This window comes from Tupaia chinensis, unplaced genomic scaffold (genome assembly GCF_000334495.1).
Source record: "Tupaia chinensis unplaced genomic scaffold, TupChi_1.0 Scaffold000047_1, whole genome shotgun sequence".
Taxonomy (NCBI): Eukaryota; Metazoa; Chordata; class Mammalia; order Scandentia; family Tupaiidae; genus Tupaia; species Tupaia belangeri.
This window is the reverse complement of record NW_006159505.1, coordinates 7,837,047-7,849,414: the sequence shown is the minus strand read 5'-3', so window position 1 is coordinate 7,849,414 and position 12,368 is coordinate 7,837,047. Positions and strand designations below refer to the sequence as shown.

General features: G+C 54.3%; 1 protein-coding gene across 1 annotated transcript in view; it reads left to right on the top strand.

Annotated features, from left to right (window-relative positions):
* The first annotated feature begins 4,135 nt into the window (after window positions 1–4,135).
* The window catches only part of OSBPL5 (oxysterol binding protein like 5), a 90,384-nt gene continuing 82,151 nt past the window's right edge, over window positions 4,136–12,368 (top strand). The window contains exon 1 of the mRNA XM_006141090.3: window positions 4,136–4,282. The gene's annotated coding sequence lies outside the window, so the exon portion shown is untranslated. The remainder of the gene's footprint in view (window positions 4,283–12,368) is intronic.

The following is a 12,368-nucleotide window of genomic DNA, read 5'->3' as shown; positions in this document are numbered from 1 at the left end:
TGTTGGACTACATCCAGCCACGGCTGGCCCCTGCAATGGCCAGAACCCCAAGGAAGGTATCTCTAAAATGGGCCCAGGCATGTCCCAGCATGTCCAGCCTCCCCCCTCCCCCAAGCTCTTCACAGAGAGGCAACCAGGTGGTGGAAAGGGCAGGGACTGCCAAGGGGTCCTCTCTGAACCCCTGGGTCTTCATCAGTAGCCTGTCGGCAGAGCACGGTGTTCCTGAGCACAACTCTGGAGTCAGACTGCGGGGAAGCCAATCCTCACTTACCATTCGAGCTTGGGAACTTCCTCACCTGTCGTGCCTCAGTTTCTCCATCTGTAAAATGGGGCTGATCACGACAGAATCTACCCCTACAGGGTTGTTGGGCAGAATAAATGCGCAAATGTATCTGGAACACTCAGAAAAGCGTGAGGGACCAGCAGTTAGCATAATGGCTATGTCTCTGGACTCCCATGTAGTCGACCGCGGTTTGCGTCCCAGACCCAGTGGCTTAAACTCACGCCGGGCATGTGTGTGTGCGTGCCCAAGATCCCGAGAGGAGAACGGAGGAGAAGGGATTGTGGTGTGGCCATCCCCCCTGGGGGGTGATTTCTCGCTTTCTGCCTCTCTGTCTCTCTCTGCCTGTCTGGCGAGCACACGCGCCCTATAGCAAAAACCTCTCCAAAAAAAAAAAAAAATGTGTGAGAAAATACTGACAGCTGCTGTTATTAACCCCTCAGCATCAGGAGGAGTAGGGTGCAAAGGGCCTGGGACAGGTGGGAACTCCGTCTCCTGATCCCTACAGGTTGACCACCCAGAGCTAAAGAATGATCCCAGGAGTGGAAAGGGCACACGTTTCCAGAGCAGGCACCAGAGGCAAGGCCCTGGATCATTCTTTGTGTGGGGGGGTGTCCTTTGCATTGTAGAGTGTGTAGCAGCAGCCTTGGCCTCTACCACTAGATGCCAGTATCACCCCCCAATTATGACAGCCTAGACTATCTCCAGAAATTGCCCAGTGTCATCTCAAGACAGAGGCAAAATCGCCCCCTGCTGAGAACTGCTGGTCCTTACAGACTTGGATCGAAACAGTCCTAACTTTAAGTTGCTTCTACTAGTTCAAGAGAGCCTTTATATTTGCAAAGTCACTTTAAAAATCTTACTTACAAGACCAGCAGATGGCGTAATGGTTATGTCGCTGGACTCCCACATAGCTGACCATGGTTTGAGTCCCAGACTCTGTAGCTTAAAACTCACACTAGGCATTGAAGCCAGCAAGTGGCATGGTGACTAAGGGTGCCAGACACTTATGTGACCAATAGTGGTCTGAGTCCTGGACCTGGTGACTTGCTTTCTTGCTTCCTCTCTCTCCATTTCTGGTCAAATTAAAATGAATAAACAAATAGATTGAATAAAGTTCAATTTAAAATTTAATAAAAAAAAAATTCACACCTGGCATGTGTGCAGGTGCATCCAAAACCGCAAGACAATAACGGATGAGAAGGGAGTGTGGTGTGGCCACTCCCCCAGGGGCAGAGATTTCTCACGTTCAGTCTCTGTTTCTCTGTCTCTCTGACAAGCGCATGCACTCTGTAGCAAAAATCTCTCTCTAAAAAAATAATAAAAATCTTACTTACACAGACATAGCTGTCTGAATTATATATTGCAAACGGATCTGCTGGGAATGGGGGTGCAAGCCATTCCTTCCACACCGGTGGGCCCCCCAGTGTCCACCTACAGCAAGTATTCTGGAAGTCTATGGCTCACTGGGGTCACACAGGCGCTCACGAGTAGGAACTGCTCTAGTCATTGTTATTTGCAGATGAGGAAACTGAGACACAGAGTTGTACGGACCTGCCCGAGGTCCGACAGCTCTTAGAGGTGAGGCTCACCCAACGCACCCTCAAAGCTGGCACCTCTCCAGGCTCTTGTTTCTTGAGCTGGCCACCCCACACATGTACTGTGTCCACCCGGCCTGTGAGGAAGTTGAAGCCCAGAAGGCGCACCCCGCTGCCTGCTGATGTAGCTGCTTTTCTGACAGGAGCAGGATTCAACACCAGATGAGATGCTAGAAGAGGTGATTTCCGGAAGAGTCCAGCACCAGCTGTGTAACTGGAGGGGCACCTGACACCTGTCGCTATGCCCAGCAGGTGGCACATCCCTCATTCCTCACTGTGGCCATCTGGGTGTTGTCACACTCAATCCAGTGAGGGGTCAAGCCTCATTTAGACCACCCCCAGCTCCCACCCCGCCTGCATCCAGGAGGAGGCCCTTCTCACAGCTGGGCAGGTGGCCCTTTGATCTCTGCCCTAAGCTATGTCATTTCATGAAATCCAAGCCCCAAAGAGCCAGCTTTAAGTGCAACTTTCACTCCTCTGAGAGCTCTGCCCCAGGGGTAGGAGCTATGTTTTCTTCAATTCTCAATGGATTGGCCCCAGCAACCAATAGTCTACTAGGCTCCTGGCAGCTGCACCCTGGCTTTGTGTGGAGGCTCCGAAGAGCAGACCCCGCTGGTTTCTGTCGATCAGCACTGTGCAGACCGTCTCCTGAAGAAGCAGAGGCTGCCACCATGGCCCTGAGCATCTTGTCTGAACAGTTCTGTATCCGAAGGCCGTGCAAGGTGACTGTGGGATTGGGCAAGCCAAGTCTGGGGGTAAGCTTGGAGCGATTCCACTTCCCTACCCCATGGCCCACTCTGATTAAAGCCAGCCAGGACTGCTGCCTCTGCCCCCAAGAGAGCATCCCCTGGTGTATAACAGGGTGGGTGTGGCTGAGGCAAAGGTGGGGGTGGGGGTGGGGGTCATGAGAGGGTAGGGGTGGATTTGGCTGGTCAGGGTCAGAACTTCTGCACATGCTCTCCACAAGGGATTGCTCCAACTTCGGGGCTGGAAGGGGCCTCACCTTGAGTATTCAAGGCAGTGAAATATCCCAGCGTTGCCCTCCACACCCCTGCCTGCCTGGTGGTCTTTCAGCATTCGTGTGGTCAGGATTAGGGACCTCCCCGAATACACCTGTACTCAACAGAAAGCACAAATGTGGGAAGGCACGGGTTGGCAGCAGCTCCAGACTCCATGGGGAGGAGACTGGAGCTCTCTGCCTAAAGCCGGCCATGCCCTGTTAAGGTTTTGTTTGGAAAAGGCCCCACGTTCTACCTGCATCAAGGCTGCCTAAGGAACTGAGCCCAGCTCTCAACTGGTGCGTCCACTTAAGGACAGATGCTGGAGGAAGGACCCAACAGGGTGAGGACAGATGCAAGAGGAAGGACCCAGTAGGATGGCAGAGCACCTCAAACTAGGGTGGTGGGCATCTCTAGGCACACTCTGGGCCATCTGAGGGTTCATACCCACTTTACGGCCTGGCCTTCGGAAGAGGGGCCAAGAGGACTCCTGGGTTCCTCTCTGGGGGGTGGTTGAAAAGAATTAGAATGAGTGTCTTTTTTTTTTTTGGAGAGGTTTTTGGTATAGGGCGCATGCCTCCATGTGAGTTTAAGCCACTGGGTCCAGGACTCGAAACACAGTCGACTACATGGAAGTCCAACAACATAGGCATTAGGCCAACTGCTGGTCCCAGAATAAGTGTCTTTTATAGAGGAGATATTGGGTTTATAAAGGTCTTGGGGGAGCAGAAAGAGATGAGGGAAAAAAATGACAAAATACAAGGGGGCCAGATTCTTAGCTAAAGAGCCCTGAGAAAGAGGTACAATAGAAATGCAGAGTGTGACAAAGGGGCCCTTTTTAGCTCATGTATAGGAGGAGGACAATGGGCTGATTTCTAGGGCTCTTCTTGTGTTCTGGGGCTACTTTGACTGAGGGAAGAAATGGTGACAGTTTCTTGAACTCCAGAAGAAAGGGGAACCCCACATTCTGGCGAGGGTGGGCTGGGGGCGTTCATACATCTGTGACCACAGCACCTTTAAATGTAAGAACTGCAGGAGGCTGATCCCACTCACCACCACCCACCTGGCCATTTCAGAAGAGTAGCCGGACCTCTGACAGCTTGGTGCGAGTGAGCCCCAGAGTGCCCTAGTGGGAGGAAAGTAAGGAAAGGCTGAGCTCTCCCGACGCCGCAGTCTTGCCCTGGCTGGAACTGGGGTCCTCACGGCGCCTGTTCCAGAGTGGCCGATTCCGCCCGGGTTTTGCAGCCGCCGCGCCCTCCTCCCTCGCTCCCTTCTGCCTCCTCCCTCTGCCCGCTCCCTCGCTCCGCCTAACGCGGTTGGATCAGTCTTCTGGCATTTCCTGCAGCCGGGCCCGCGCCGCCAGCTGAGCCCCCGCGGCGGGCCGGGAGCTCCGATCTTGCGCCACGGTAAGAGAGCGGCGGCCCGAGAGCGGCCGGGGAGGGGCACGAGTGGGGACCAAGAGGGTGCAGTGAAGGACCCAGGAAAGGAACTGTAGGGGACGCCGCCGAGCCGGGCCCAGAGCGCCCAGCTGGCCGCTCACGCCGGCTGCGAGGTTAGGAGAGCCCCACGCCGCAGTCCTTTGGATTCGGGGAGTGGGCGCTGCCTCGCGGACTCTGACAGTAGCCACAGCGCTGGGAGCCCCACCCTGGCTTGTTGAACGGGGGAGCTGGAAGTGCCTGGGGACTGTCCGGGGCGTAGACTGGGGCGCGGGTGGGGCCCGCGGATGGAAAGCCGTGCTCCCAGCTTGGCCTCTCACTTGGTGGGGCTTAAAGGAACCCAACGCAAGGGAGGGTGGCTGGGACTGACTGCCACAGACCAGAGCAAGTGGAGGGGTCTGTGCCCCCAGCTCAGCCAACCTGAGGTCTAGAAGTAGGGGTGTGTGGGGAGGGGTGCAGCGTCTGGATCCTGGATCTGAGGTCTGGTGTCAGGCATCCTAGCCTGGAGCATGATTCAGAGGGCTGCTCTGTCTGGGTCCACAGAGTGAGGGGTGGCCTGAAGTATTGGCTGTGAAAGGACCCTTCCCCTTAGCCTCGGACCCACAGACCACCTCTAGGCCACTACTGACTCCCTAAAGATATAGTCTCAGGAATTACTGGGAGGACTTGAGTCTCTAAGAGGGCCTTGTGCACTTGGGACATGTCAGGGGGAAGAAGGACTGGTGGCCCCTCCCAGTCATAGGCCAAACCTGGGCTTCCCTGGCACCACCTTTCCCCAAAACAACTGGGCTGTCTTCGGTCAGATACCAGGTGGGTCATTAACAGCTTTAAGAGTGTAGACGGTCCCTCCAGAGCAGGGTGGCCTTCCATGCCCTCACCCATGCTTGGGCTGAGCTGGACCTGGCCTAACTGGAGCAGCTGTCAGGTTTCTCTTTTGCCATCTTGGGGTTTTACTAACTTGATGCCCTTTTAACTACCTGAGATACCACTTCTGCGTGTCTGCCCCTCAAGATGCCTGTTACAGGCAGGCTTCTATGATTGTCTCCACTGGGTCCAGCTCCCAGTTCAAGGGAGTAAGGGTCTGGAGATGGGCATGGTCTTTGGGATGAGACATTTGGAATCGGTATTTCTGCACTGGGGCTTATCTAGGTCCCAGACTGAGAAAAACCCTTGTCCCTCAAAGTACAATGAACTCGGTGGCCATCTGTCTGTCTTTGCCATGTTTTTACCCCACTTCCTTGTTTAGGCAAGGCTTTGCTGTTCCTTGAACTTGACAGGGTTTGAGAAGAACCCTGAAGGCTTTGTGGGAAGGTCAGAGGCAACCTGGGGGCTGGGCATCCACGTCTGGCTTTTCCCCTTCAGGTTTCAAGCCCCAGATCTGCATCTCCTATTGTCTGCCGGCACGGCACGTGTGTAGGGCAGGGTGCGCAGGGCCTGGAGTGCCAAGGAGGAAAGTGCCGCGTGTCTGTCTGCTCTGTCTTGCCAGGCTGTGTTTAAAAAGGTGACAAAGCAGATGGGCTGGGTAAGGCTCCTCCGCCCTGCAGTCCTGGGCCTCTGCCCGGCTTGGAGAGGCTGCTCTGCAGATGTTGAACCCATGCTGTGAGTTTTGGATGTCAGATCAAGGTTCCTTCTTGGGCCCAACTGGTCCGGCTGGCCCAAATTGGGTGCTGAATTGGCCAAGCTCTTCAAGGGACTGCTCTGTGCTTTTTACAGAAGGCTGAATGCCGCTTCCACCCCACCCTCGGTATTGTATTTACTATGCTGAGAATGTCCAGGATCAATTTCTTTCCTGAAATCTAGGCTTCCTAGAAGCTTTCCGGGCTTTGATAGTAATCTGACATGCTACGCTTGGGGAAGGTAAGAACAACTCCGTGACAAGTCGGTGCTTTGGAGATTGTTACGTCCCTTATAGCTTCATTTTGGAGGCTTGTGCTCTCTGTTGATTCTGAGATTAAGCCTGCACACGTGTGTACACGCATAATGCACAAGTGCGCACCACCTGCATTCCCGTTTGTAGTCCAAGGGAGAGATAAATTGGTGTGGCCACAGCTGAGAGACGGTACAGACCCAGCTCACGCTCTCCTGGTGAGGCTGGGGGCCTAGATCTCTGGTGTCTGCAGAGTGGCCGAGGTACAAGGGTGCATAGACCCAAAGGGTCCTGATTATTTGGACACGAAGGGAAATGCTAGATGTGGATCTGCCCATGGGTTCCGTGGGCTGGGTGGGTGGAAGTGCCCAGCTACTGGCAGGGTTGGCAAGGGAGTCTGGTGAATGACGTCATGTGCTGGGGGCCAGGCCTTAGGTGCTACCAACCGACAGTGCCACTGGTCTGCCAAAGAGAGCCGATAGGCATGCTGCCCTGGGATTTCCTTGTGCTGCTTGTAGCCATCACAAAGGCAGAGAGGACTACTCTCCATGCCAGATTTGCTGTATGGCTTACTGAGCTGCAGTTCGAGGAAACAAAACTTACAACCCAAGGATAAGGCTCCTGGGCTGCTTAGGATGCCTGAGGGCATCCGGCTTGGCCACAGCTGGGTAACCTTTACTATGCTGGCTGTTCATTTGGGGAGATGTATGTGCCGATAATAAAGCTTCTTCTCCAGAAGGTGGTAGGGGAGGCCATCAGTACGAAGGACTGGAACTTTAGATCATGTTGTTCCCCTGAACATCGCAGTTGTTCCAAGCCAGGTCCTCTGGAAGCGTGTGCATATGAGAGTGAAGTTGCCTCGTGCTGGCATCTAAGCTAAGAGTGGGTACCAGCTGTGTCCTCCAGACCAGGGTTTGGGATGGAAGTTGAGGGCCAGGACACAGCAATGACTGTAGGCTGGAGTTCTTTGTCCAGGGAGATAGCTGGGGAATCTGCCATCCAAGATAAGGAATGTTGCAGGACCAAGATGTGGAGCAGCCTGGAGCTTCTTCGGGGACTCCCAAAGAGAGAATCCCTTTAATCAAGATCACAGCAGTTAGCGTAATGGCTATGTCGCTGGACTCTCACATAGTCAACTGTGGTTTGAGTCCTGGACCCGGTGGCTTAAACTCATGCCAGGTGCATGTGCATCCGTGCCCAAGATCCCCAGAGAAGAATGGAGGAGAAGGGATTGTGGCATGGCCATCCCCCCGGGGGGTGATTTCTTGCTTTCTGTCTCTCTGTCTCTGTCTTTCTAGCGAGCGCATACGCCCTATAGCAAAAACCTCTCCAAAAAAAAAAAAAGATCATGAATCTGGGATGCAGGGAGGGTGTGAGGCTTAATGATCCCTGAGAGAGGCATGAAAACTGGCTTACCAGGTTCCTGTGGTGGTCCAGGGCTTTACTAAGGTCCTCCAGATTATTCACCCAATGAGAGACAGTCCCCACTGCTCAGGGTATGAGCCTTCTTGGCTGGCTTAGAAGCATCTAGAATACCCAAAGGGCCTTCCTTACAAAGCTCAAAGCCACAAAATGCTCAGCTCAGCCTCCAAAGCCAGCCTGGCATCCAGCTCTTCCCTCCAGGCTGACCCTGCACTCTCCCCACAGCCCCACTGGCTCTTGCCTGGAGCCGACATCAGCCATCCAACAGCTCTCCCTTTTTAGCCTATCTATGCCTTCTCCAGCCAGAAGCCAGTGTGATCTTTAAAAATATAAAAATGTTATGCCGCCCCCAGCCCTTTGTGATTGACCATGGACCTTAGAGTAAATCCGAACTCCTTTTCATGCTCCAAGGCCTAACCGCATCAGTCCCCCGCTCACCTCTCCACAACCTTGCTTACAGGGATCCAGCCCCTGGGCCTTTGCACTGACTGCGCCCTCTGCTGCAGCTCTCCCCAATCTACACATGGTGGGCTGCAGCTAATGCCGGTTTCAATTCAGATGTCACTCCTCCAAGACACTCTCTGTGCCAATTCTGCAGCAGCTCAAATCACCATGTTTTGTTTTCTTAACAACATGTATCTGAAATTATCTTCGATTTGTATTTGTTTCATTGAATGACTTAACACAGAGAAAGCAGTTGGGCCAGTGCCAGGCTCATGGCAGGTGCCGTTCACACGCATGTCATCTGTCATCTGTCTTTGTCTGTCATTCTTCACTGCTGTCTGAGTGCTCCAGGCTCTGCCTCCAAGGCCTGGCACACAGTAGGCATCCTATGTTTATGTGAAGCACACAAAGAGAGCCACCAAACTGTCCTAACCCAGGAAAGTCAGTGGCTTGAGACGAGGGGATCATGTCCCATCTCCCACCTAGAGCTAAGCTTCTCCAGCATGGAGAGTGGGAGACCTGACTAGTTCATTTCCTCTGTGCCCAAAGATGGAAAGCACAGCGTGGGAGCTTTCCCAGGAGCATGGTCACGGCCTTGTCTGAATTAGGAATGGAGCGTGCACAGTGGTCTTACCTCAAGGGATGCCTAATATTTCATTGGGTGAATGTGGTTGAACCAAATTGGCTCTGGTATCCCCTTTGATGCTGGCTAAGATAAAGTGGGGCTAAAAGGGAGAAGTTAAGGCTCAACAGCTGAACTATGTTTATAAAGCTTAAATGAGAAAACAGAATGGATTTAGGGGATACCCACCCCTGTAAACCCATGTTCAGACTGCCTCCTGAGCAGCTTGGGGTCACCTTCCCATCCCCCAAGGCCAGGGAGTTTGGAAAGCCCATGTAGGCCACATAATGTACTGTCCAAGCAGAAGACAGGCAAGTCCCTGAAGATGGATTCTACCACCCGTGGGATGAGCCCCCAAGCCAGGGGTGCCCTCCGTAGCCAGGGAGGAAAAGAGGCCTCCGAGTCCTGGCCGAGCCTGGCGCGTGGAGGCGGTGCAGAGGGCGCTGGGTCGGCAGCCTTTGTCCCTTTTCTTGATTGCTCGGCGACGAGCCCGTTCTCAATTGCTTCCACGCGGGTACTGGCAGTCCTCGCCAAGGGGAGGGAGTGCGCAGCGGTTCCCGGAGCCACAGCGTGATTGTTGTGCCGGTCTATTAGGAGGAATATGGCCCGTAGAGTGTACTGGGGTCTGTTTAAAGGATCGAGGTTGTGCATTCGTTCAGGGAAGGGAGAGTGTTGGTGTGGGAGAGCATCCAAAGGCTCTGATCCCCATTTATTCGCCGCCTACGAGATGTCTTATGCTCAGCTATTGGGATGCTTACGACAGTCACTTAAAGGGAAAGCGGCTGTGGCGCCCATTCACTGGGCTGCAGCCCTCAGCATGAGACTTTTTAAATGCCCGCCATTTGGGGTGAATACGGCACAGGAAGTGTGACTGGCTTAAAGGGCTAGGGTCTCCCGCAGTTGCGCATCCCACTCACTTGGCGGCGGCTGGCGCTATAACGCCCACCTATTGGAGTGAGTTCGGTTGAGGGCGTGGTTGGAGGTCATTTAAAGGACCAGAGCCCTCACGTGTCCTTGTGTCCCCGACCTGTCCCGTCCTCCCCCTACCCCCCACCCGCCCCCAACTTCTCCCTACCCGGTCTCATTCTCTGGGCTGTCGCTGCGGGAGGCTGCTGGTTACGACGGACTGACGGCCTACCTTCCCACCGTTGGCAAGGGAAGTACAGGGACCGTCCTGAACTCTGGGCGCTGGCCCAGAGCTGCTTCCCTGAAGGCCAGGGGAAGAGAACCCCAGGGCTGAGCAGTAGGGGTGCAGGAGAAGAGGCAGGAGGGCTGGATTCCCTCCTTAAAGGATGAGCTTTACCCACAACCCTAACCCACCCCCAGCTGCTTCAGGAAGTCTCTTAAATCCAACAGGATTCAAGCCAGAGGAGGCCAGGCTGCCATGGGGGATTTGTGGCCCTCTTCCTGGAGGGGAGCACAGTCCTTGCCGGCCCCACCTCTGTCCCAGTCTCTCAGCCACGAGATGACTCACCCAGACCCTTCAATGCCCTGGTATGGACCCCACAGGCTATAGGGAGAGGCTGGCCAGGGTCTGAGCAAGTGTTGGTGTCCAGGATCATGCAGATATGCGGGCCTAGCCAGAGAAAATAGTGCAGAAATTCTTCACCCGAGGTGTAGAACCAAGAGGGGTTTGTTTGTTTCTGCCTCCTGGGCTGGGTTCATATACAAGCATTAGGTAGCTAGGTAGCATCAGCAGTCAGCATCGAATGGCACCAGCAATTACCCCTGAGCCCACTCCAACAGTCTGTCAAGAGTATCCGTGCCCCAGCTATTAGCTCCCCTCTCCCAGACTGCCCAGCCAGACACAGGAGGATGGTCCAGGTCTCCCAGCATCTGCCTCCCACTTGAGCGGAGAGGGAATGGGGCCCCAGGAATAAAATGGTCATGTTGCTTCCCCTCCCTGTTTTCCCCTCTTTAAATCTTCCCCATCCTTAACATCCCCCTCCCGCTTTTGCATACAGGTGATGCCTAGGTGGGAACATCAAGGGAACTTTGGATTTCCCCCTATGGACAGGGGTTCATTCCCCAGTTCCCCCTATGGACAGGGGTTCATTCCCGGAGGCTGGGTTGTTTAGAGGGCTGCCGCCCCCTCCACCCCTGTCCCTTGAGCTACTGTGTAGCTTGAAGATGCATGTCAGGTTTCATGCAGTAATGTTTGCACTAGTTTAAAAAAGTTTGAAAGCCTCAAGACTGCCATCAGAAACCTCCTTCTCGCCTCCCTCTCTTGTGCACCCACATACAACCCTGAAGAGTTTCCTTAGTGTCCCTGAAACAGTCTGCATCTAGCTTCTTCATGGGTTTTGTCCTCAGCAGATCCTGGGACTGCCAGAGAGAACACCCACTTTTCCACATTGCTCTACCCCCTACTTTCCTGCAGGTCCCAGGGCCTGGGTGAGAAGGAGGAGGGGGCATTTGGGAAGAGAAAAGCAGATGCTGACAAGAGCAGCAAACCCTCTGTGCTTTATAGGAACCTGTGCTGCTGCGCGGCATCCTCTGATCTCCTTGGGACAGAAGAACAGAGCAGCCAGCTTTGAAGGGAACCCTCGCCCACTCTGGCACCCATGCTGGGTTTCCACTTTGGGCCTGGCTCCTGCAGGAGAGCATGGATCCCCTCCTGCTCTAAGGCCTAGATTTTGCCACTGAATAGCAGCAGCAACCTGAATGGCAGGTCCCAGAAAGGCAAGGCCCCCCAGGGCAGGTCCCCAAAGGGCAAGCCCAGGCGGCAGGGAAGAGGCAGAGCCCTTGACTGCTTGGGGCTAGGAGAGGTTTGGGTTATGAAGAAGATGACGCCTTGACCTAGAAATGTAAGAATTTAGCCCTGGGTCCAGTAGATGGCATAATGGTGTGTCTCTGGACTCACTCCCACGTTGATGACCACATTGGCAAGGGAAGTACAGGGTCCACCCTGGGTTTGAGTCCCAGACCCAATGGCTTAAAACACACCAGGCATGGGCATGTGTACATGCATGCCCAAGATCCTTAGAGGAGAAGGGATTGCTGTGTGGCCATGCCCCTTCAGGGGTGATTTCTCTCTTTCTGAATTTCTGTCTCTCCAACGAGCACATATCCCTCATAGCAAAAATAAAATAAATAATAATAAAAAAATAAAAGAAATTTGGCCCCACTATGAAGACCTGAGGGTAAGGCCACTCAAGGACAGGGCCTGATTGCTGGTTCCCATCTGAGGGGCTGCTCTGGATCTCCCTTGCTGGCCTGGCAGGCAAGCTCTGGTGGGGACTCCTATAAAGAGGGGGACAGAGGTGTTCTTGTTGATCACTGGCACCAATGGACAACTGTGTGCTGCACTCAGTGACAGCACCAGTGTGCTGCTGGGTCACGTGGCTGTCATGGTCATGGCATGGGGGATCCCAGTGGCTGGAATGCCCACCCTTCCCTTGCTGTACTCACTGCCCTGTGGGCAGCCCTTCGCTTTCTGCAGATCCTCCCTGGTGGTGGCTGCCCACCACTAGCCAGCAGTTATCCTCCCAGGAGAACTTTCTGGTTGCTGCAAGCCTAGCCGGCTGGGCTGGTTTTTCTTCCATCATGATCTCAGAGGGGAGTGAGCTACTCAGTCTCTCTGCTCGCTGGGTCATTTCACTCTCATCTGCGCTCTCTAGGAAGCTCACCCTGCTATAGTGGAGGGCAGCCTGGCTAGTGGCTGGCCGGCCACTCACCCTCACGGAGCCCAGGACGTGGTC